The sequence below is a fragment of the Ascaphus truei genome, unplaced genomic scaffold (genome assembly GCF_040206685.1).
Source record: "Ascaphus truei isolate aAscTru1 unplaced genomic scaffold, aAscTru1.hap1 HAP1_SCAFFOLD_1282, whole genome shotgun sequence".
Taxonomy (NCBI): Eukaryota; Metazoa; Chordata; class Amphibia; order Anura; family Ascaphidae; genus Ascaphus; species Ascaphus truei.
In genome coordinates, this window is record NW_027454157.1 from 12,158 (window position 1) to 33,238 (window position 21,081).

Here is a 21,081-nt window from a genome sequence, read left to right on the forward strand (position 1 = left end):
CGATTTCTCCCCCCCCCCCCGCCCCTGTTCCGATTTCTCCCCCCCCGCCCCTGTTCCGATTTCTCCCCACCCCGCCCCTGTTCCGATTTGTCCCCCCCGCCCCTGTTCCGATTTCTCCCCCCCCGCCCCCTGTTCCGATTTCTCCCCCCCCGCCCCTGTTCCGATTTCTCCCCCCCCCGCCCCTGTTCCGATTTCTCCCCCCCCGCCCCCTGTTCCGATTTCTCCCCCCCCGCCCCTGTTCCGATTTCTCCCCCCCCGCCCCTGTTCCGATTTCTCCCCCCCCCCCCCTGTTCCGATTTCTCCCCCCCCCCCGCCCCTGTTCCGATTTCTCCCCCCCCCCGCCCCTGTTCCGATTTCTCCCCCCCCCCGCCCCTGTTCCGATTTCTCCCCCCCCCGTTCCGATTTCTCCCCCCCGCCCCTGTTCCGATTTCTCCCCCCCCGCCCCTGTTCCGATTTCTCCCCCCCCCGCCCCTGTTCCGATTTCTCCCCCCCCGCCCCTGTTCCGATTTCTCCCCCCCCCGCCCCTGTTCCGATTTCTCCCCCCCCTGTTCCGATTTCTCCCCCCCCTGTTCCGATTTCTCCCCCCCCTGTTCCGATTTCTCCCCCCCCTGTTCCGATTTCAAATTGTTCCGATTACTACCCCCCCCCCGCCACCCCTGTTCCGATTTCTCCCGCTCCCCGGTTCCGATTTCTCCCCCCCCCCTGTTCCGATTTCTCCCCCGCCCCTGTTCCGATTTCTCCCCCGCCCCTGTTCCGATTTCTCCCCCCCCCCCCCGCCGCCCCTGTTCCGATTTCTCCCCCCCGCCCCTGTTCCGATTTCTCCCCCCCCCGCCCCTGTTACGATTTCTCCCACCCCCGCCCCTGTTACGATTTCTCCCCCCCCCCCGCCCCTGTTCCGTTTTCATCCCACCCCTGTTCCGATTTCTCCCCCCCCGCCCCTGTTCCGATTTCTCCCGCCCCTGTTCCGATTTCTCCCGCCCCTGTTCCGATTTCTCCCGCCCCTGTTCCGATTTCTCCCGCCCCTGTTCCGATTTCTCCCGCCCCTGTTCCGATTTCTCCCGCCCCTGTTCCGATTTCTCCCGCCCCTGTTCCGATTTCTCCCGCCCCTGTTCCGATTTCTCCCGCCCCTGTTCTGATTTCTCCCCCCCCGCCCCTGTTCCGATTTCTCCCCCCCGCCCCTGTTCCGATTTCTCCCCCCCCCCGCCCCTGTTCTGATTTCTCCCCCCCCACCCCTGTTCCGATTTCTCCCCCGCCCCTGTTCCGATTTCTCCCCCCCCCCGCCCCTGTTCCGATTTCTCCCCCCCCGCCCCTGTTCCGATTTCTCCCCCCGCCCCTGTTCCGATTTCTCCCCCCGCCCCTGTTCCGATTTCTCCCCCCCCCGCCCCTGTTCCGATTTCTCCCCCCCCGCCCCTGTTCCGATTTCTCCCCCCCCGCCCCTGTTCCGATTTCTCCCCCCCCCCCCGCCCCCTGTTCCGATTTCTCCCCCTCCCGCCCCTGTTCCGATTTCTCCCCCTCCCGCCCCTGTTCCGATTTCTCCCGCCCCTGTTCCGATTTCTCCCGCCCCTGTTCCGATTTCTCCCGCCCCTGTTCCGATTTCTCCCGCCCCTGTTCCGATTTCTCCCGCCCCTGTTCCGATTTCTCCCGCCCCTGTTCCGATTTCTCCCCCCCCGCCCCTGTTCCGATTTCTCCCCCCCCGCCCCTGTTCCGATTTCTCCTCCCCCGCCCCTGTTCCGATTTCTCCCCCCCCGCCCCTGTTCCGATTTCTCCCCCCCGCCCCTGTTCCGATTTCTCCCCCCCCGCCCCCTGTTCCGATTTATCCCCCCCCTCCCGCCCCTGTTCCGATTTCTCCCCCCCCTCCCGCCCCTGTTCCGATTTCTCCCCCGCCCCTGTTCCGATTTCACCCCCCCGCCCCTGTTCCGATTTCTCCCCCCGCCCCTGTTCCGATTTCTCCCCCCGCCCCTGTTCCGATTTGTCCCCCCCCCCGCCCCTGTTCCGATTTGTCCCCCCCCGCCCCTGTTCCGATTTGTCCCCCCCGCCCCTGTTCCGATTTGTCCCCCCCGCCCCTGTTCCGATTTGTCCCCCCCCGCCCCTGTTCCGATTTGTCCCCCCCCCGCCCCTGTTCCGATTTCTCCCCCCCCGCCCCTGTTCCGATTTCTCCCCCCTGCCCCTGTTCCGATTTCTCCCCCCCCCGCCCCTGTTCCGATTTCTCCCCCCCGCCCCTGTTCCGATTTCTCCCCCCCGCCCCTGTTCCGATTTCTCCCCCCGCCCCTGTTCCGATTTCTCCCCCCCCCCCCTGTTCCGATTTCTCCCCCCCCCCCTGTTCCGATTTCTCCCCCCCCCTGTTCCGATTTCTCCCCCCCCGCCCCTGTTCCGATTTCTCCCGCCCCTGTTCCGATTTCTCCCCCCCCGCCCCTGTTCCGATTTCTCCCCCCCGCCCCTGTTCCGATTTCTCCCCCCCCCGCCCCTGTTCCGATTTCTCCCCCCCCGCCCCTGTTCCGATTTCTCCCCCCCCCCGCCCCTGTTCCGATTTCTCCCCCCCCCGCCCCTTTTCCGATTTCTCCCCCCCCGCCCCTGTTCCGATTTCTCCCCCCCTCGCCCCTGTTCCGATTTCTCCCGCCCCTGTTCCGATTTCTCCCGCCCCTGTTGTTCCGATTTCTCCCGCCCCTGTTGTTCCGATTTCTCCCGCCCCTGTTGTTCCGATTTCTCCCGCCCCTGTTCCGATTTCTCCCCCCCCCGCCCCTGTTCCGATTTCTCCCGCCCCTGTTCCGATTTCTCCCGCCCCTGTTGTTCCGATTTCTCCCGCCCCTGTTGTTCCGATTTCTCCCGCCCCTGTTGTTCCGATTTCTCCCGCCCCTGTTCCGATTTCTCCCCCCCCGCCCCTGTTCCGATTTCTCCCCCCCCCCCGCCCCTGTTCCGATTTCTCCCCCCCCCCCGCCCCTGTTCCGATTTCTCCCCCCCCCCCCCCGCCCCTGTTCCGATTTCTCCCCCCCCCCCGCCCCTGTTCCGATTTCTCCCCCCCCCCGCCCCTGTTCCGATTTCTCCCCCCGCCCCTGTTCCGATTTCTCCCCCCCCCCCCGCCCCTGTTCCGATTTCTCCCCCCCCCCCCGCCCCTGTTCCGATTTCTCCCCCCCCGCCCCTGTTCCGATTTCTCCCGCCCCTGTTCCGATTTCTCCCCCCCCCGCCCCTGTTCCGATTTCTCCCGCCCCTGTTCCGATTTCTCCCGCCCCTGTTCCGATTTCTCCCGCCCCTGTTCCGATTTCTCCCCCCCCCCCGCCCCTGTTCCGATTTCTCCCCCCCCGCCCCTGTTCCGATTTCTCCCGCCCCTGTTCCGATTTCTCCCGCCCCTGTTCCGATTTCTCCCCCCCCGCCCCTGTTCCGATTTCTCCCCCCCCCGCCCCTGTTCCGATTTCTCCCCCCCCCCGCCCCTGTTCCGATTTCTCCCCCCCCGCCCCTGTTCCGATTTCTCCCCCCCCCCGCCCCTGTTCCGATTTCTCCCCCCCCGCCCCTGTTCCGATTTCTCCCCCTCCGCCCCTGTTCCGATTTCTCCTCCCCCCCCGCCCCTGTTCCGATTTCTCCCCGCCCCTGTTCCGATTTCTCCCCGCCCCTGTTCCGATTTCTCCCCGCCCCTGTTCCGATTTCTCCCCCCCGCCCCTGTTCCGATTTCTCCCCCCCGCCCCTGTTCCGATTTCTCCCCCCCCCCGCCCCTCTTCCGATTTCTCCCCCCCCCCCCGCCCCTGTTCCGATTTCTCCCCCCCCCCCGCCCCTGTTCCGATTTCTCCTCCCCCCCCGCCCCTGTTCCGATTTCTCCTCCCCCCCGCCCCTGTTCCGATTTCTCCTCCCCTCCCTCCCCTGTTCCGATTTCTCCTCCCCCCCCCGCCCCTGTTCCGATTTCTCCTCCCCCCCCCCCCGCCCCTGTTCCGATTTCTCCCCCCCGCCCCTGTTCCGATTTCTCCCCCCCCCCGCCCCTGTTCCGATTTCTCCTCCCCCCGCCCCTGTTCCGATTTCTCCTCCCCCCGCCCCTGTTCCGATTTCTCCCGCCCCCGTTTCGATTTCTCTCCCCCCCCCTGTTCCGATTTCTCCCCGCCCCTGTTCCGATTTCTCCCCCCCGCCCCTGTTCCGATTTCTCCCCCCCGCCCCTGTTCCGATTTCTCCCCCCCCGCCCCTGTTCCGATTTCTCCCCCCCCCCCGCCCCTGTTCCGATTTCTCCCCCCCCGCCCCTGTTCCGATTTCTCCTCCCCCCCCGCCCCTGTTCCGATTTCTCCTCCCCCCCGCCCCTGTTCCGATTTCTCCTCCCCTCCCGCCCCTGTTCCGATTTCTCCTCCCCCCCCCGCCCCTTTTCCGATTTCTCCTCCCCCCCCCCCGCCCCTGTTCTGATTTCTCCCCCCCGCCCCTGTTCCGATTTCTGCCCCCCCCGCCCCTGTTCCGATTTCTCCTCCCCCGCCCCTGTTCCGATTTCTCCTCCCCCGCCCCTGTTCCGATTTCTCCCGCCCCCGTTTCGATTTCTCTCCCCCCCCTGTTCCGATTTCTCCCCCCCGCCCCTGTTCCGATTTCTCCCCCCCGCCCCTGTTCCGATTTCTCCCGCCCCGTTTCGATTTCTCTCCCCCCCCTGTTCCGATTTCTCCCCCCGCCCCTGTTCCGATTTCTCCCCCCCCGCCCCTGTTCCGATTTCTCCCCCCCCGCCCCTGTTCCGATTTCTCCCCCCCCTCCCCGCCCCTGTTTCGATTTCTCCCCCCCCCGCCCCTGTTCCGATTTCTCCCCGCCCCCCCCCTTTCGATTTCTTTCTCCCCCCCCCTCCCCACCGCCCCGATTTCTCCTTCCCCCCCCCCCGATTTCTCCTTCCCCCCCCCCCACGTACACTTTATTGATCCAGATCCTGTCAGAAATACACGTGCACCATATTCTGATTGGAGGAAGTCCTTAAACGCCTCTTGCTTTATGTATTAAAGCACTGCTCGCAGATCGATTAAACTGGAAGTAATGAAACAGAACTGCCTTGTTTGAGTTTGTCTTTGCTTCCCCGAGCGCTTGTGCTGTCTGTTGATTGGTGTCTGTATGAAACCAGAGCTGTGAAAAATGTCCCCGGGTCGAGAGTAATAAAGGACGTGCCTGCCAGTGTGAAAAGAGGGACCCTTTCAGTTCCACCTGAAGAAAACTCACTTTTGTCGCACTTTTGTCATCATGTCGGCGACTTTTTAATTACAACAGTGTTTTTTTTTTTTTTTTTTAAGTAATAAAGTAGTCACTTGACATTGCTCTCCATTAACTTCTGTCCACCTCAAAAGCTGTAGAGAAGAAACAAAAAGACAAGTCACATTATTAACTTGTATCTTTTTCAGCTCTTCGTTTATAAAATAGACATTACTTTGAGACCTCACTAACTGTCCCAATTTTAGGTTTGCAAATTGTCAGAGAAAGGCGGAAGAACAGAACCTTGTGGCGTTGCAGGACCACAGAGAATCTACTACAGAACCTGCACAGACCTCCCCCCCACACACAGAGCTCCTGGTCTGGTATGGAGATGAATATGGAAAGAGCTTCATATCAAGTGGGGTTACGCTGTGGAAAAGTAACGCGCCAGCACTAGGTAATCAGGAATATGTGTGTTATGTGGTTTTTACATCTCTATTGTCTTATTACTGAAGTTAAATTGCAAATATTGATAGATCTGCATACACCATTACGGGTCAACTAGAACTTAATATCACTAAACCTGACTTGAGTCAAAGGGCCTGATACATCAAGCTGCAGTAACAAAAATGCTGTGATACCGCCAATACAAAAGTGCCTTATTATTATCGTGCAATCAGTGTTGCAGCGCCAAAAATGAAGGACTTTTTATCGGACCCGTTAAAAGCATCGAATCTGATACAAAACAGGCATAATACCGCATTTTCAAGTAAAAACTGCCATACATCAAGTTCGGATATTTATCGGAACGGAATGAACGGCAGAAATACAACAAATATTTTATCACCTACTCCAGGCTGGTGTTAGCCCTGTCTTTCCTATGTATATAATGGCCAATATACTGCCCATTATATACATAGGCACGATAAGCTAAACCAACATGGAATAGATGATAAAATAGTTATTAAATATATTACAGTACATATTAACCCCTTAGTAGTTCACGGGTCAACTAGTCATCGGTTTCCATGACTAGCTGACTACAAAGGGGATAATATAAACATTACACTACCTACCCCCCTTTGCCACCTTAGTGACTTATAGAGCAGGGTTAGTTCTTGGTTTGTCCCGCAGGCATAAACAAAACACTACAGCTCAGATACATCAAATTCTGTTCAATTGGAGTGAATATCGCACCCGGGGAATTAATGAACTAGTGGGTGTTATTACTGCAATTTTAAGGTGGTATATATCAAGAGTGTGGTAATAATATACTGGGTGCGATATTTGGGCCAATCTCACAATTTGGGAATTAACGCGACCGTTAATGTGTTATATACCGCATTGGGTTAATATTTCTATCATAGGCTTCTGTAATGTCTGTTACAGAAACCTATAATCAAAATAACATTAGCCTGTTTCATGCCTGTTACCAAGGTATACCACAGGCACCAAATGGGTTAATACTTTATTAAAGAAAACATTACCTAACCCTGTTTAACCCCGTTAGTGGCCAGTAAAGTGTTGCCATTCTAGTTGCTAAGGTATCTGAAAAGATAGTGGACTGTCATCAGCCCATTAGTCCGGTGCTCCAAAAACTATGAGAAAAGTGTAAGGCTGGAGAAAGCTGTAAATTTGTAGATTTGGCGTATTGGCACCAACTTCACCGGCTACATACGTGGAACCCTACAGGTATACCACGTATATGGTCAGAGGAGGAAGAACTAAAGAGACTTGGGGATATGGATGAGGCCAAAGTTTCTGGCTTTAAAAAAAAAAACTTTGGGCCCTCTGGTGACCGCATCGATGTCTGATTCTAGTTTTAAGGTGTCCCAATGTTTTATAAATGATCTTACGGATTTGATAGGGCCTGCCCATTAAATTGAGCGATAAACAGAGGGCTAGAAAACTCATGTTTATAATCTTTCTTACGGCGAACCAAAATACTCCTATTTTGGATACTTGCTTGTTGGAAAGCTAAGTCAATATCTTGCTTGTCATATCCCATTGCTGCAAATCTCGCACTGAGCTCTTTTGGATTTGTTACAAATGATTTCTCGTCAGAACAAAGTCTTCTCTAATGAAGAAATTGTCCCTTATCCCAGATCCCTAAGGCTGAGGCCCCAGTACCTCCGCTGCACGCGCGCCCACGAGACTGGCGGCGCGTGCAGCCGATTCCCCGGACTGCAGTGAGCTGCAGGAAGAGAGAATGGGGGGGAAGGGCGTGGCGGGGGAGTAACGGGGGAGCGGCCATGACGTCACCCGGCAGGTTCGCCCTCATTGGCTGAACCGCCGGGGGGCGTGGCTTAGCGCTCCGTCGCGAGTCCTGCTCTCAATTCTCTCTCTCTCCCCCTCCCTCTCCGGCCAGCGTCTGTCTCTGGCCAGCCTGTCTCTGTCTGTCTGTCTCTCTCTGTCTGTCTGTCTCTGTCTGTCTGTCTCTGTCTGTCTGTCTGTCTCTGTCTGTCTGTCTCTGTCTGTCTGTCTGTCTGTCTCTCTGTCTGTCTGTCTCTCTCTCTCGAGACGTAACCCAAGAACAAATACATTGCCTCCGCCGCGTGCGCTTATAGTAAGCGCGGCGGTGACAATGCGCCTATGCGCCGTTGCGCATACCTGTAGGTCAAGGGGCCCTGCCGTCCGGGCTCGCTGCGCAGCCGTGCCCCTTGATAAATCACGTCGCCCGGTCACCACGGGGTGACAGGATTTAGCGCGCTCGCGATCCACCAGGCAGCTTCTCTGCAAAGAAGGGAAAAAAAACATCCCCCCTCTCCAGATTGGCTGGCGCATGCTGGCACTCCCCCCTCCTGATTGGCTGGCACACTGCAAGGATTTTTTTTGGCCCGCAGCAAGCTCTAAACGAGCTATACGAGTAAGGTAACTACTGCTCCATGCCCCCTGTTCCGATTTTCTCTCCCCCTGCCCCTGTCCCGATTTTCTCTCCCCCCCCCCCGCCCCGTTCAGATTGCTCTCCCCCCCCGCCCCGTCCTGATTTCTCCCCCCCCCCCCGCCCCTGTCCCGATTTCTCCCCCCCCCCCCCCTGTCACGACACCAACTTTTATCAACACATTTATATTTCTGGGTACTTGATTGAACAGAACAAGTTGCAAAATAAATTGTGATTTATTTCCTTAATAGACAAACACACGACATCTGCAGAATACACTTGAAAACAACACTTACGGGAATTGGGGAATGAAAGAAATTGTCCTTTGAAACAAAAGAAATTGTCCTCTGCTTGCAAGCGCAAGAAATGCAGCCTTGGTTTTAAAAGTCCTGTGGTTATTAACCCCTTCACTCCTGGACTGGTTGCTGCTGTACTGGAACAAAGTCTTGCATCTTTACATCACAGATTAAAATTCAGGAATCACACTGGGAATAATTGGGAAGCCACAGTTATAGACTGTCCAAAGCTATCTTTAACATGTGGATCCAATCCCCTCGTGGGAACAAAAAAAACCACGAATAGCCAAGTGACCCACAATTCATAAAACCGGTCAAAAGGGCTGTCCTGTGGGCAGGGCGCATGGGTCAGGTTGACGCCCAGGCCACTTAGCATACCTGGGCTACACCCATTTCTTGGGTCCACTGTGTCTGGTCTCTGACTCGAAGGTGTCACTAGCCTGACATCTGCTGTGCATCAGTATGCCAGTATTGTATACATTATGGGTCTCTGGGTCTTTTCATAATTGACACTCTTTTAGACAGGGGGACTCTAAATCTGTGAGTAACCCTAACCCTTTGAGGCTTGGTCATAAAAATACCGAAGCTCATTCACCCATATCACAGCTAGATGTCCAAGTAATTCCTGCTTGGACTTACAAAAAAATACCTCCTGCCTTACATTTAAGATCTGCCATCATGTGTCGGTTAGAGGGTATGGCAAGCAATGCATCTTGTCTTTTACCCTCGCAGACGGAATGGCCTGCAAATGGGGAATAAAAATGGCGGGGACAGGGCAACAACAGTAATGCATGGCAAATCAGGTATTAACCCTTTCCGCCCCGATTTCTCCCCCCCGCCCCTGTTCCGATTTCTCCCCCCCCGCCCCTGTTCCGATTTCTCCCCCCCCCCCGCCCCTGTTCCGATTTCTCCCCCCCCCCCCGCCCCTGTTCCGATTTCTCCTCCCCCCCCGCCCCTGTTCCGATTTCTCCTCCCCCCCGCCCCTGTTCCGATTTCTCCTCCCCTCCCGCCCCTGTTCCGATTTCTCCTCCCCCCCCCCGCCCCTGTTCCGATTTCTCCTCCCCCCCCCCGCCCCTGTTCCGATTTCTCCCCCCCGCCCCTGTTCCGATTTCTGCCCCCCCCCCGCCCCTGTTCCGATTTCTCCTCCCCCGCCCCTGTTCCGATTTCTCCTCCCCCGCCCCTGTTCCGATTTCTCCCGCCCCCGTTTCGATTTCTCTCCCCCCCTGTTCCGATTTCTCCCCCCGCCCCTGTTCCGATTTCTCCCCCCCGCCCCTGTTCCGATTTCTCCCGCCCCTGTTCCGATTTCTCCCGCCCCCGTTTCGATTTCTCTCCCCCCCCTGTTCCGATTTCTCCCCCCGCCCCTGTTCCGATTTCTCCCCCCGCCCCTGTTCCGATTTCTCCCCCCCCGCCCCTGTTCCGATTTCTCCCCCCCCTCCCCGCCCCTGTTTCGATTTCTCCCCCCCCCGCCCCTGTTCCGATTTCTCCCCGCCCCCCCCCTTTCGATTTCTTTCTCCCCCCCCTCCCCACCGCCCCGATTTCTCCTTCCCCCCCCCCCCGATTTCTCCTTCCCCCCCCCCCACGTACACTTTATTGATCCAGATCCTGTCAGAAATACACGTGCACCATATTCTGATTGGAGGAAGTCCTTAAACGCCTCTTGCTTTATGTATTAAAGCACTGCTCGCAGATCGATTAAACTGGAAGTAATGAAACAGAACTGCCTTGTTTGAGTTTGTCTTTGCTTCCCCGAGCGCTTGTGCTGTCTGTTGATTGGTGTCTGTATGAAACCAGAGCTGTGAAAAATGTCCCCGGGTCGAGAGTAATAAAGGACGTGCCTGCCAGTGTGAAAAGAGGGACCCTTTCAGTTCCACCTGAAGAAAACTCACTTTTGTCGCACTTTTGTCATCATGTCGGCGACTTTTTAATTACAACAGTGTTTTTTTTTTTTTTTTTAAGTAATAAAGTAGTCACTTGTGTGGCCTGTGGCTCCCATTCCTTTCAAACTGTGGGTACATACAAGTGAGCCATCGTATATACATTGCTCTCCATTAACTTCTGTCCACCTCAAAAGCTGTAGAGAAGAAACAAAAAGACAAGTCACATTATTAACTTGTATCTTTTTCAGCTCTTCGTTTATAAAATAGACATTACTTTGAGACCTCACTAACTGTCCCAATTTTAGGTTTGCAAATTGTCAGAGAAAGGCGGAAGAACAGAACCTTGTGGCGTTGCAGGACCACAGAGAATCTACTACAGAACCTGCACAGACCTCCCCCCACACACAGAGCTCCTGGTCTGGTATGGAGATGAATATGGAAAGAGCTTCATATCAAGTGGGGTTACGCTGTGGAAAAGTAACGCGCCAGCACTAGGTAATCAGGAATATGTGTGTTATGTGGTTTTTACATCTCTATTGTCTTATTACTGAAGTTAAATTGCAAATATTGATAGATCTGCATACACCATTACGGGTCAACTAGAACTTAATATCACTAAACCTGACTTGAGTCAAAGGGCCTGATACATCAAGCTGCAGTAACAAAAAATGCTGTGATACCGCCAATACAAAAGTGCCTTATTATTATCGTGCAATCAGTGTTGCAGCGCCAAAAATGAAGGACTTTTTATCGGACCCGTTAAAAGCATCGAATCTGATACAAAACAGGCATAATACCGCATTTTCAAGTAAAAACTGCCATACATCAAGTTCGGATATTTATCGGAACGGAATGAACGGCAGAAATACAACAAATATTTTATCACCTACTCCAGGCTGGTGTTAGCCCTGTCTTTCCTATGTATATAATGGCCAATATACTGCCCATTATATACATAGGCACGATAAGCTAAACCAACATGGAATAGATGATAAAATAGTTATTAAATATATTACAGTACATATTAACCCCTTAGTAGTTCACGGGTCAACTAGTCATCGGTTTCCATGACTAGCTGACTACAAAGGGGATAATATAAACATTACACTACCTACCCCCCTTTGCCACCTTAGTGACTTATAGAGCAGGGTTAGTTCTTGGTTTGTCCCGCAGGCATAAACAAAACACTACAGCTCAGATACATCAAATTCTGTTCAATTGGAGTGAATATCGCACCCGGGGAATTAATGAACTAGTGGGTGTTATTACTGCAATTTTAAGGTGGTATATATCAAGAGTGTGGTAATAATATACTGGGTGCGATATTTGGGCCAATCTCACAATTTGGGAATTAACGCGACCGTTAATGTGTTATATACCGCATTGGGTTAATATTTCTATCATAGGCTTCTGTAATGTCTGTTACAGAAACCTATAATCAAAATAACATTAGCCCGTTTCATGCCTGTTACCAAGGTATACCACAGGCACCAAATGGGTTAATACTTTATTAAAGAAAACATTACCTAACCCTGTGGCCCCCGTTAGTGGCCAGTAAAGTGTTGCCATTCTAGTTGCTAAGGTATCTGAAAAGATAGTGGACTGTCATCAGCCCATTAGTCCGGTGCTCCAAAAACTATGAGAAAAGTGTAAGGCTGGAGAAAGCTGTAAATTTGTAGATTTGGCGTATTGGCACCAACTTCACCGGCTACATACGTGGAACCCTACAGGTATACCACGTATATGGTCAGAGGAGGAAGAACTAAAGAGACTTGGGGATATGGATGAGGCCAAAGTTTCTGGCTTTAAAAAAAAAAACTTTGGGCCCTCTGGTGACCGCATCGATGTCTGATTCTAGTTTTAAGGTGTCCCAATGTTTTATAAATGATCTTACGGATTTGATAGGCCTGCCCATTAAATTGAGCGATAAACAGAGGGCTAGAAAACTCATGTTTATAATCTTTCTTACGGCGAACCAAAATACTCCTATTTTGGATACTTGCTTGTTGGAAAGCTAAGTCAATATCTTGCTTGTCATATCCCATTGCTGCAAATCTCGCACTGAGCTCTTTTGGATTTGTTACAAATGATTTCTCGTCAGAACAAAGTCTTCTCTAATGAAGAAATTGTCCCTTATCCCAGATCCCTAAGGCTGAGGCCCCAGTACCTCCGCTGCACGCGCGCCCACGAGACTGGCGGCGCGTGCAGCCGATTCCCCGGACTGCAGTGAGCTGCAGGAAGAGAGAATGGGGGGGAAGGGCGTGGCGGGGGAGTAACGGGGGAGCGGCCATGACGTCACCCGGCAGGTTCGCCCTCATTGGCTGAACCGCCGGGGGGCGTGGCTTAGCGCTCCGTCGCGAGTCCTGCTCTCAATTCTCTCTCTCTCCCCCTCCCTCTCCGGCCAGCGTCTGTCTCTGGCCAGCCTGTCTCTCTCTGTCTCTCTCTCTGTCTGTCTCTGTCTGTCTGTCTCTCTCTGTCTGTCTCTCTGTCTGTCTCTGTCTGTCTCTGTCTGTCTGTCTCTCTGTCTGTCTGTCTCTCTCTCTCGAGACGTAACCCAAGAACAAATACATTGCCTCCGCCGCGTGCGCTTATAGTAAGCGCGGCGGTGACAATGCGCCTATGCGCCGTTGCGCATACCTGTAGGTCAAGGGGGCCCTGCCGTCCGGGCTCGCTGCGCAGCCGTGCCCCTTGATAAATCACGTCGCCCGGTCACCACGGGGTGACAGGATTTAGCGCGCTCGCGATCCACCAGGCAGCTTCTCTGCAAAGAAGGGAAAAAAAAACATCCCCCCTCTCCAGATTGGCTGGCGCATGCTGGCACTCCCCCCTCCTGATTGGCTGGCACACTGCAAGGATTTTTTTTGGCCCGCAGCAAGCTCTAAACGAGCTATACGAGTAAGGTAACTACTGCTCCATGCCCCCTGTTCCGATTTTCTCTCCCCCCTGCCCCTGTCCCGATTTTCTCTCCCCCCCCCCCCCGCCCCGTTCAGATTGCTCTCCCCCCCGCCCCGTCCTGATTTCTCCCCCCCCCCCCGCCCCTGTCCCGATTTCTCCCCCCCCCCCCCTGTCACGACACCAACTTTTATCAACACATTTATATTTCTGGGTACTTGATTGAACAGAACAAGTTGCAAAATAAATTGTGATTTATTTCCTTAATAGACAAACACACGACATCTGCAGAATACACTTGAAAACAACACTTACGGGAATTGGGGAATGAAAGAAATTGTCCTTTGAAACAAAAGAAATTGTCCTCTGCTTGCAAGCGCAAGAAATGCAGCCTTGGTTTTAAAAGTCCTGTGGTTATTAACCCCTTCACTCCTGGACTGGTTGCTGCTGTACTGGAACAAAGTCTTGCATCTTTACATCACAGATTAAAATTCAGGAATCACACTGGGAATAATTGGGAAGCCACAGTTATAGACTGTCCAAAGCTATCTTTAACATGTGGATCCAATCCCCTCGTGGGAACAAAAAAAACCACGAATAGCCAAGTGACCCACAATTCATAAAACCGGTCAAAAGGGCTGTCCTGTGGGCAGGGCGCATGGGTCAGGTTGACGCCCAGGCCACTTAGCATACCTGGGCTACACCCATTTCTTGGGGCCACTGTGTCTGGTCTCTGACTCGAAGGTGTCACTAGCCTGACATCTGCTGTGCATCAGTATGCCAGTATTGTATACATTATGGGTCTCTGGGTCTTTTCATAATTGACACTCTTTTAGACAGGGGGACTCTAAATCTGTGAGTAACCCTAACCCTTTGAGGCTTGGTCATAAAAATACCGAAGCTCATTCACCCATATCACAGCTAGATGTCCAAGTAATTCCTGCTTGGACTTACAAAAAAATACCTCCTGCCTTACATTTAAGATCTGCCATCATGTGTCGGTTAGAGGGTATGGCAAGCAATGCATCTTGTCTTTTACCCTCGCAGACGGAATGGCCTGCAAATGGGGAATAAAAATGGCGGGGACAGGGCAACAACAGTAATGCATGGCAAATCAGGTATTAACCCTTTCCGCCCCGATTTCTCCCCCCCCTGTTCCGATTTCTCTCCCCCGCCCTCCCCCCGATTATTTGACCATTGGCACGAAATATTCTGATCCACACGATGTCCAAAGGACATGTACACTTTATTGATCCATATTCTGTCAGAAAAACACGTGCACCATATTCTGATTGGAGGAAGTCCTTAAACGCCTCTTGCTTTATGTATAAAAGCACTGCTCGCAGATCGATAAATTGGAAGTAATGAAACAGAACTGCCTTGTTTGAGTTTGTCTTTGCTTCCCCGAGCGCTTGTGCTGTCTGTTGCTTGGTGTCTGCATGAAACCAGAGCTGTGAAAAATCTCCCCGGGTCGAGAATCATATAGGACGTACCTGCCAGTGTGAAAAGAGGGACCCTTTCAGTTCCACCTGAAGAAAACTCACTTTTGTCGCACTTCTGTCATCGTGTCGGCGACTTTTTAATTACAACTGTTTTTTTTTTTTTTTTTAAGTAATAAAGTAGTCACTGGTGTGGCCTGTGGCTCCCATTCCTTTCCAACTGTGGGTACATACAAGTGAGCTATCACCCCCCCGCCCTGCCTTTCACCCCCCGCCCTGCGTTTCACCCCTCTCGCCGTGCCTTTCACCCCTCTCGCCTGCCTTTCACCCCCCCCCGCCCTGCCTTTCACCCACCCCCTGCCCTGCTTTTCACCCACCCCCCCCCGCCCTGCCTTTCGACTCACCCCCCCGCCCTGACTTTCACTCCCCCGCCCTGACTTTCACTCCCCCGCCCTGCTTTTCACCCCCCCGCCCTGCCTTTCACCCCCCTGCCCTGCCTTTCATCCCCCCACCCCGCCCTGCCTTTCATCCCCCCGCCCTGCCTTTCATCCCCCCCCCGCCCTGCCTTTCATGCCCCCACCCCGCCCTGCCTTTCATGCCCCCGCCCTGCCTTTCACCTCCCCACCCCGCCCTGCCTTTTACCCCCTCCCTGCCTTTCACCCCCCCCGCCTTGCTTTTCACCCCCCCACCCCGCCCTGCCTTTCACCTCCCCACCCCGCCTTTCACCCCCCCGCCCTGCCTTTCACCCCCTCGCCCTGCCTTTCACCCCCCGCCCTGCCTTTCACCCCCCCGCCCTGCCTTTCACACACCCCCCGCCCTGCCTTTCACATCACCCCCGCCCAGGCCTTTCACATCACCCCCGCCCAGGCCTTTCACATCACCCCCGCCCAGGCCTTTCACATCACCCCCGCCCAGGCCTTTCACATCACCCCCGCCCAGGCCTTTCACATCACCCCCGCCCAGGCCTTTCACATCCCCACCCCCGCCCAGGCCTTTCACATCCCCACCCCCGCCCAGGCCTTTCACATCCCCACCCCCGCCCAGGCCTTTCACATCCCCACCCCCGCCCAGGCCTTTCACATCCCCACCCCCGCCCAGGCCTTTCACATCCCCACCCCCGCCCAGGCCTTTCACATCCCCACCCCCGCCCAGGCCTTTCACATCCCCCCCCGCCCAGGCCTTTCACATCCCCCCCCCCCGCCCAGGCCTTTCACATCCCCCCCGCCCCCGCCCTGTCTTTCACCCCCCCCGCCCTGTCTTTCACCCCCCCCCTGCCCTGTCTTTCAGGGCGGGGTGAAGGATTCTTGTAAAGTGCTTGGACTCCTAGGAATGAGTCTTTAAAACCGAATTTCTCTAATATTTTGGTAAGGTATAACCAGTCAATTCTATCAAATGCCTTCTGCATCTAAGCTTAATAGCATTGCCCTGGAGCCTGTGAGGTGGACATGGCCTATTATGTTAATGATCTTTCGGGTATTGTCTGAGGCCTGGCGCCCAGAAACAAACCCAACTTGGTCAATGTTTATTAATCTTGGCAGTATAGGGTTCAGCCTATTTGCCAAGATCTTGCTGTATAATTTAAGGTCATTATTCAAGAGTGAAATGGGTCTGTAGCTCCCACATTGTGCCGGGTCTTTCCCTTCTTTGTGAATGATGGCTAGGTTGGCCAGGGACATAGACGAAGGGATAGGATACCCTTCCAGGAATGAGTTAAATAGGTTGAGTAGGTGGCTAGATAATATTGGGAGAAATCTTTTGTAATAGGCATTGGAGAAGCCATCAGGGCCCGGTGTTTTAGATAATTTGGAGGACTTCACAACGGATATCACTTCTTCTTTGGTGATCTTAGTATTAAGGAAGGAATTTTCCTCCCCTGTCAGTGTGGGGAGTTCACAGTCGACAAGGTATTTTGAGATTACCTCTGGCCTTGACCCATCTGAGGCACCCCCCTGGGTCTTTAAATTATAGAGTTTGGTGTTAAATTTGGTAAATTCGTCCGCTATTTTTTTCTCGTTGTACATAACCTCACCAGACCCATTTTTAATCGACGTTATCTGGGACCTTTTTTGTAGGCCTCTTAATTTGGTGGCCAGGAGTCTATCGGCCTTATTACCCTTATCGTCGTACCTTTGGTTAATCCATTTAAGGGCTTTTTCCACATTTTCGAGTTGGATATGTTTTAGTTCGTTTCTAGTGGTGGTCAGTACCTTGTAGAGTTTTTTTTGATGGATTAGTTTTATGTTGTTGTTCTAAGCTAATTATTTTCTCCGTCAGGTCTTTTATTGTTTTTGCCTTAATTTTCTTCTTATGGGAGGCAATTGAGATAAAATTACCTCTAATTGCCGCTTTATGGGCTTCCCATAGGGTAGCGGGCGATGCGACCGACCCACAATTGTCAAGGAAGTACTCCTTTAGGGCTTTTTAAAATCTTTTTCTCCACCTCAGGGCAATTTAGTAGTGTGTCATTCAATTTCCAATTGTAGGAGAAGGTTTTCACAAATGGGATGGATAGAGTTAAGGTGATGGGCGCGTGGTCCGACCATGTTGTTGGACCAATATCTGAGCTTGTGGAGGCCTCTAGGATGTTTTTGGACCCCAAGAAGTAATCAATGCGGGAATAGGTCTGGTGAGGGGCTGAGAAGAATGTGAAGTCTTTTTGGCCCTGGTGTTGGGTTCTCCATATGTCTATCAGAGAAAACTCCTTAAGTATTTCTCTGAACCTCTTCCCTTTGCTTAGGGATTGGGGCTTATGTGGTCGCTTATGTGAGGGACTTGTCTTCCGTTGGGTTTAGGACCATGTTCAGGTCCCCTCCTATCATAGAGGACAAGTACTCTGGGTCTAGCTCTTCTAGTATTTTTTTCAGGAATACCGTCTGGTTTTCATTCGGGGCATAGAGATTGACTAGGGCGACTGTCGTGACTGTCGTGCCTGCGAGTGTTCCATACACCACCAGAAATCTACCCTCTGGATCTACTATTGTTTTTGTTAAATTGAATGGAGTTCCCTGGCGGATTAAAATTGCAAATCCCCTTTTTTTACTACTAAATGAGGAATAAAACCCCAAGGGAAATGCATTTTGAAATGTTTTGGGCGGGTCTTGAGATGTAAAGTGCGTCTCCTGAAGGAAAATAATATCTCCTCCGGACCTCTTCATTTCTTGAAGAGCTAGTCTTCTTTTCCTATTATTTTGGAGGCCTTTTACATTAAGTGAGACCAATTTAATCGCAGATTGGTTAGCCATTGAATCTATTGTCAGTGGAGTTTTTTTTTTTGGGGGGGGGGTGTATAGGCCAAGAGCGCCTGGACAGAGGGGGAGGGGGGGAATCAAAAGGTCACTGGGGAGGGGGAGAAGGAGTAGGGGAGAGAACCCTCTGGGACAGTACCAGCAGGGGGAAGAGAGGAAGATAGACCTTTTCTATTTGTGACAATAGAACTTACAACTGGTTTCACTAACAACCGGCTTTGTGGGCTTAAGGCCCTTAGGGGGTTGGTCCGGTAACGACAGCAGGTAAGGAAGGGCAGGCAGAGAACCTGTAGTAAGCAGACTGGAGCGCTTTTCCTATGACTCTAGTATCTTAGTCGAAGAGTGTGGGGGGGGGTAGGTATAGTGCAGTGCATGACCTTGGGAGGGAGGAGAGGGGGGGGGTGAGGTAGGATACTGTACTGGATCTTCGAGAACCCCACTTGGTTTGATATTTGTACATGAAGCACTCTGGCCAGGGAACCCTGGCATAGCTACCACACTTATCTTTCGGCTTACTCTAGATATATGGACATAACAGATGGGCATAATCATTTACAATCGTTGACGCCTCTGCGATCCCAGAACACAAAACGGCTTTTATCAGCGAACTCTCCCTTCGCTTAAGTTATAGCACATCCTGGGTTAGTAAACGGTATGGGAAGGGGGGGGAGGAGGGGGGCAGGAAGGGGACAAGGGCAGGGGGAGGAGGGAGACAAGGGAACAAGGGGAGGGGGGTAGAAGAGATAAAAGGAGGGGGGTGGGCCAAGGGGAGGGGGAGGGACTTATTTGTCCTTTATTCCTTCTTTGACATATACTATTGGCACCAAGGGGGGGGGGGAGTCTAATAGCCTTATTTACTTTATTTATCATTTTCTTTGTGCCTGATCCCAAATGGCGAGGGGGGAGCTCCCCGACCTTTTCCACTCATATACTGGGAGCTTATCCGGCTACCAGGTATATAAACATTGAACTTTTAAACCGGGGAAACTTTTCTCTCATTGGGTTTGGAACTTAACTGGAGTATGAGCGAAGCAATGTAATAAAATGGGGGAAGAGGGGGGGGGGACTTACAGCCTTCTTTTATACTTTGGGGGTGAGCACCCGATTGAGTCGGGGGGGGGGATGACAAAATAACAATACTGTACTATCTCTTTAATTCAAGTCCACATTGAACATTCAGACTTCGCTTCCAGTTCCGGAAGCTGTCTCCTCATTGCCGGAGCAGGGGCCGCTGGTGAAGGAGGTTACAGCCACCGTCTCTCCGAGCCTTGCATCCGGGTCCCCCTCCCCCCGCGGGTCTCGGGGGAGGGGGGGGGCAGTCCACCCAAAAGCAGGAATCAAAGCGCGGCCATGCATCAGGGAACTCCCTCCACCCCCCCTCTCCCCCGACGAGCGGGAAACATGAAAAAAAAGACTGGAACAGCTGATGGATCCTCTCCACGTCCATCCGTGGATCGCTGCGTGAGGGAGCTTCTTGTCTCGCCGGGGTGCAGGCAGGTAAGGTGTTCGGGAGCCGACACATGTAGAGAGGGTGCGCAGTTGAGGTGGTCTTCTCGGGTTTTGGTCAGCAGCGTACTTGAACGGGTCCTGGCTGGGCTGGTATGTTGTTTTCACTCCTTCGTCTGGTGAAGCGCCGCAATCCTTACAGAGGCTCAGGCAGGGGCACCTCTTCCTTCCTCCGCCTCAGAGTTTGGCGGGTCTCCTTGCCATGGGGGCAGGAGGGTCAGACCCAGTGCCCGGGCGAAAGGGATCATATCCCCCGGGTGGCGAATTGTAAGGTACTTTCCTCCACTGTTCGTTATCAGCCTGAAGGGGAAGCCCCATCTGTACTTTACCCCGTTGTCACGGAGGAGGGTGGTCAAGGGTTTTAGCTCCCGGCGGCGATTCATAGTCTGTTTCGATAGGTCATTAAACATCATCAGCGTCTCATTTTGGAAGACAAGGGAGTCTCTTCCACGGCAGGCAGCAATAATTTGCTCTTTTGCTGAGTAGCTGTGCATCCGCACTATAATGTCCCTTCTTCGCCTCGGGTCATCCGACTTAGGCCCTAGAGCGCGGTGGGCTCTGTCTATCTCCAGGTCTTTTTCCTCCATGGTCCCACATATCATTGGGAATAGCTCCAGGAGGTAGGGTCTTATCTGCTCGGGTAAAATCGTTTCTGGGACATTCCTGACGCGCAAATTTTGCCGTCTGTCCCTATTCTCCTGCTCTTCCTGCGCCTCGCTGAGGCATAAGATTTTCTCTCCTAGGCGGACTATTTCGTCTTCAGCCTCTGTTTGCCTTTTCAGGGAGTCGTTCAGCTTTTCCTCCACTTCTGTTGTTCTGTTCGTGAGGGACGTGATTTCTTGCTTGAAATCATTTACTGCCGCTTTCAGTTCCACCTGGAGGGATGTCTGTAGCTTTGTGTACATGGAGGCAAAGAGTTCCTCCATTATAAGATCTTGTCAGGGGCTTCTCTGCCTCCCGGCTTCCACTAGCCTGCCCGCCTCCGCTCGACATTACTGCGGGGCCTCGTGGCACGCCGCCATCTTGGATTCTGCTGCTTTCCTCCGCTCTCCTGGGGCGGCGAAAAGTACTTGGAAACTCCCGGGTTCGGCTGCTTTTTTGATTTATTGGACATGGCTGTGCCTTTGTTTTGCCGGGGGAGCCAAAAAAAGTGGGGAAATTATTGATGGAGAGCGCTAATTATTTAATTATTGCGTGCGGGTCTGCAGAGCTCTGTTCCTACTCGACCATCCCTGGTGACGTCACCGGAAGCCCCCCGAGTAAAGCTTTTTTAAGGCTAATTTGCGGGTCTATAACCGTATCAAAAAGATCAAACTTCTTGAAAGGAGCAAAATTAAGTCCTTTTTTCAACAACAGAATCTGTTCAGATGTTAACACCGTGTCTGAGATATTAATAACATTATTAATTGAAGCATTCAGGAGTATTTCTTCCTCTTGTCAGATCTGTTAAGCCAGCCTGTTTTTCTTTCCGCGTCTTGACCTCTTCCGTTTTTGGGCTGTGAACTAGAAGGCGTCATGATCGCAGATCTGGCTTGTTCCTCACAGGATACATAGGAGCGTTTCTTCTCTTTGGATCCTTTGTCAGGGGAATCCCTTGTGTAATGATCCTGGAGAAGGAGACAGGTAGCTTATCGGTCGTATCAGAGGAATCTGTATCCACACTAGAAGTGTCCGTATATAGCGAGTCTTGAGAATAGATTTCTTAGGATTTTGATTTTGTTGATCGGTCCCTTTGTTCCACTTACATGGAGTTGAATGGAAGGGTATCCATTGTTGCTTTGAGTCTCTGGCTGTTGTCCTCTGCCAGAAGTAAATTTG

General features: G+C 53.1%; 1 protein-coding gene across 2 annotated transcripts in view; it reads left to right on the forward strand.

Annotated features, from left to right (window-relative positions):
• The first annotated feature begins 5,317 nt into the window (after positions 1-5,317).
• Positions 5,318-21,081, forward strand: part of LOC142475582 (uncharacterized) — a 39,776-nt gene continuing 24,012 nt past the window's right edge. For both annotated transcript variants that reach the window (XM_075581385.1, XM_075581384.1), the window contains exons 1-2: positions 5,318-5,584; positions 10,487-10,676. The gene's annotated coding sequence lies outside the window, so the exon portion shown is untranslated. The remainder of the gene's footprint in view (positions 5,585-10,486; positions 10,677-21,081) is intronic.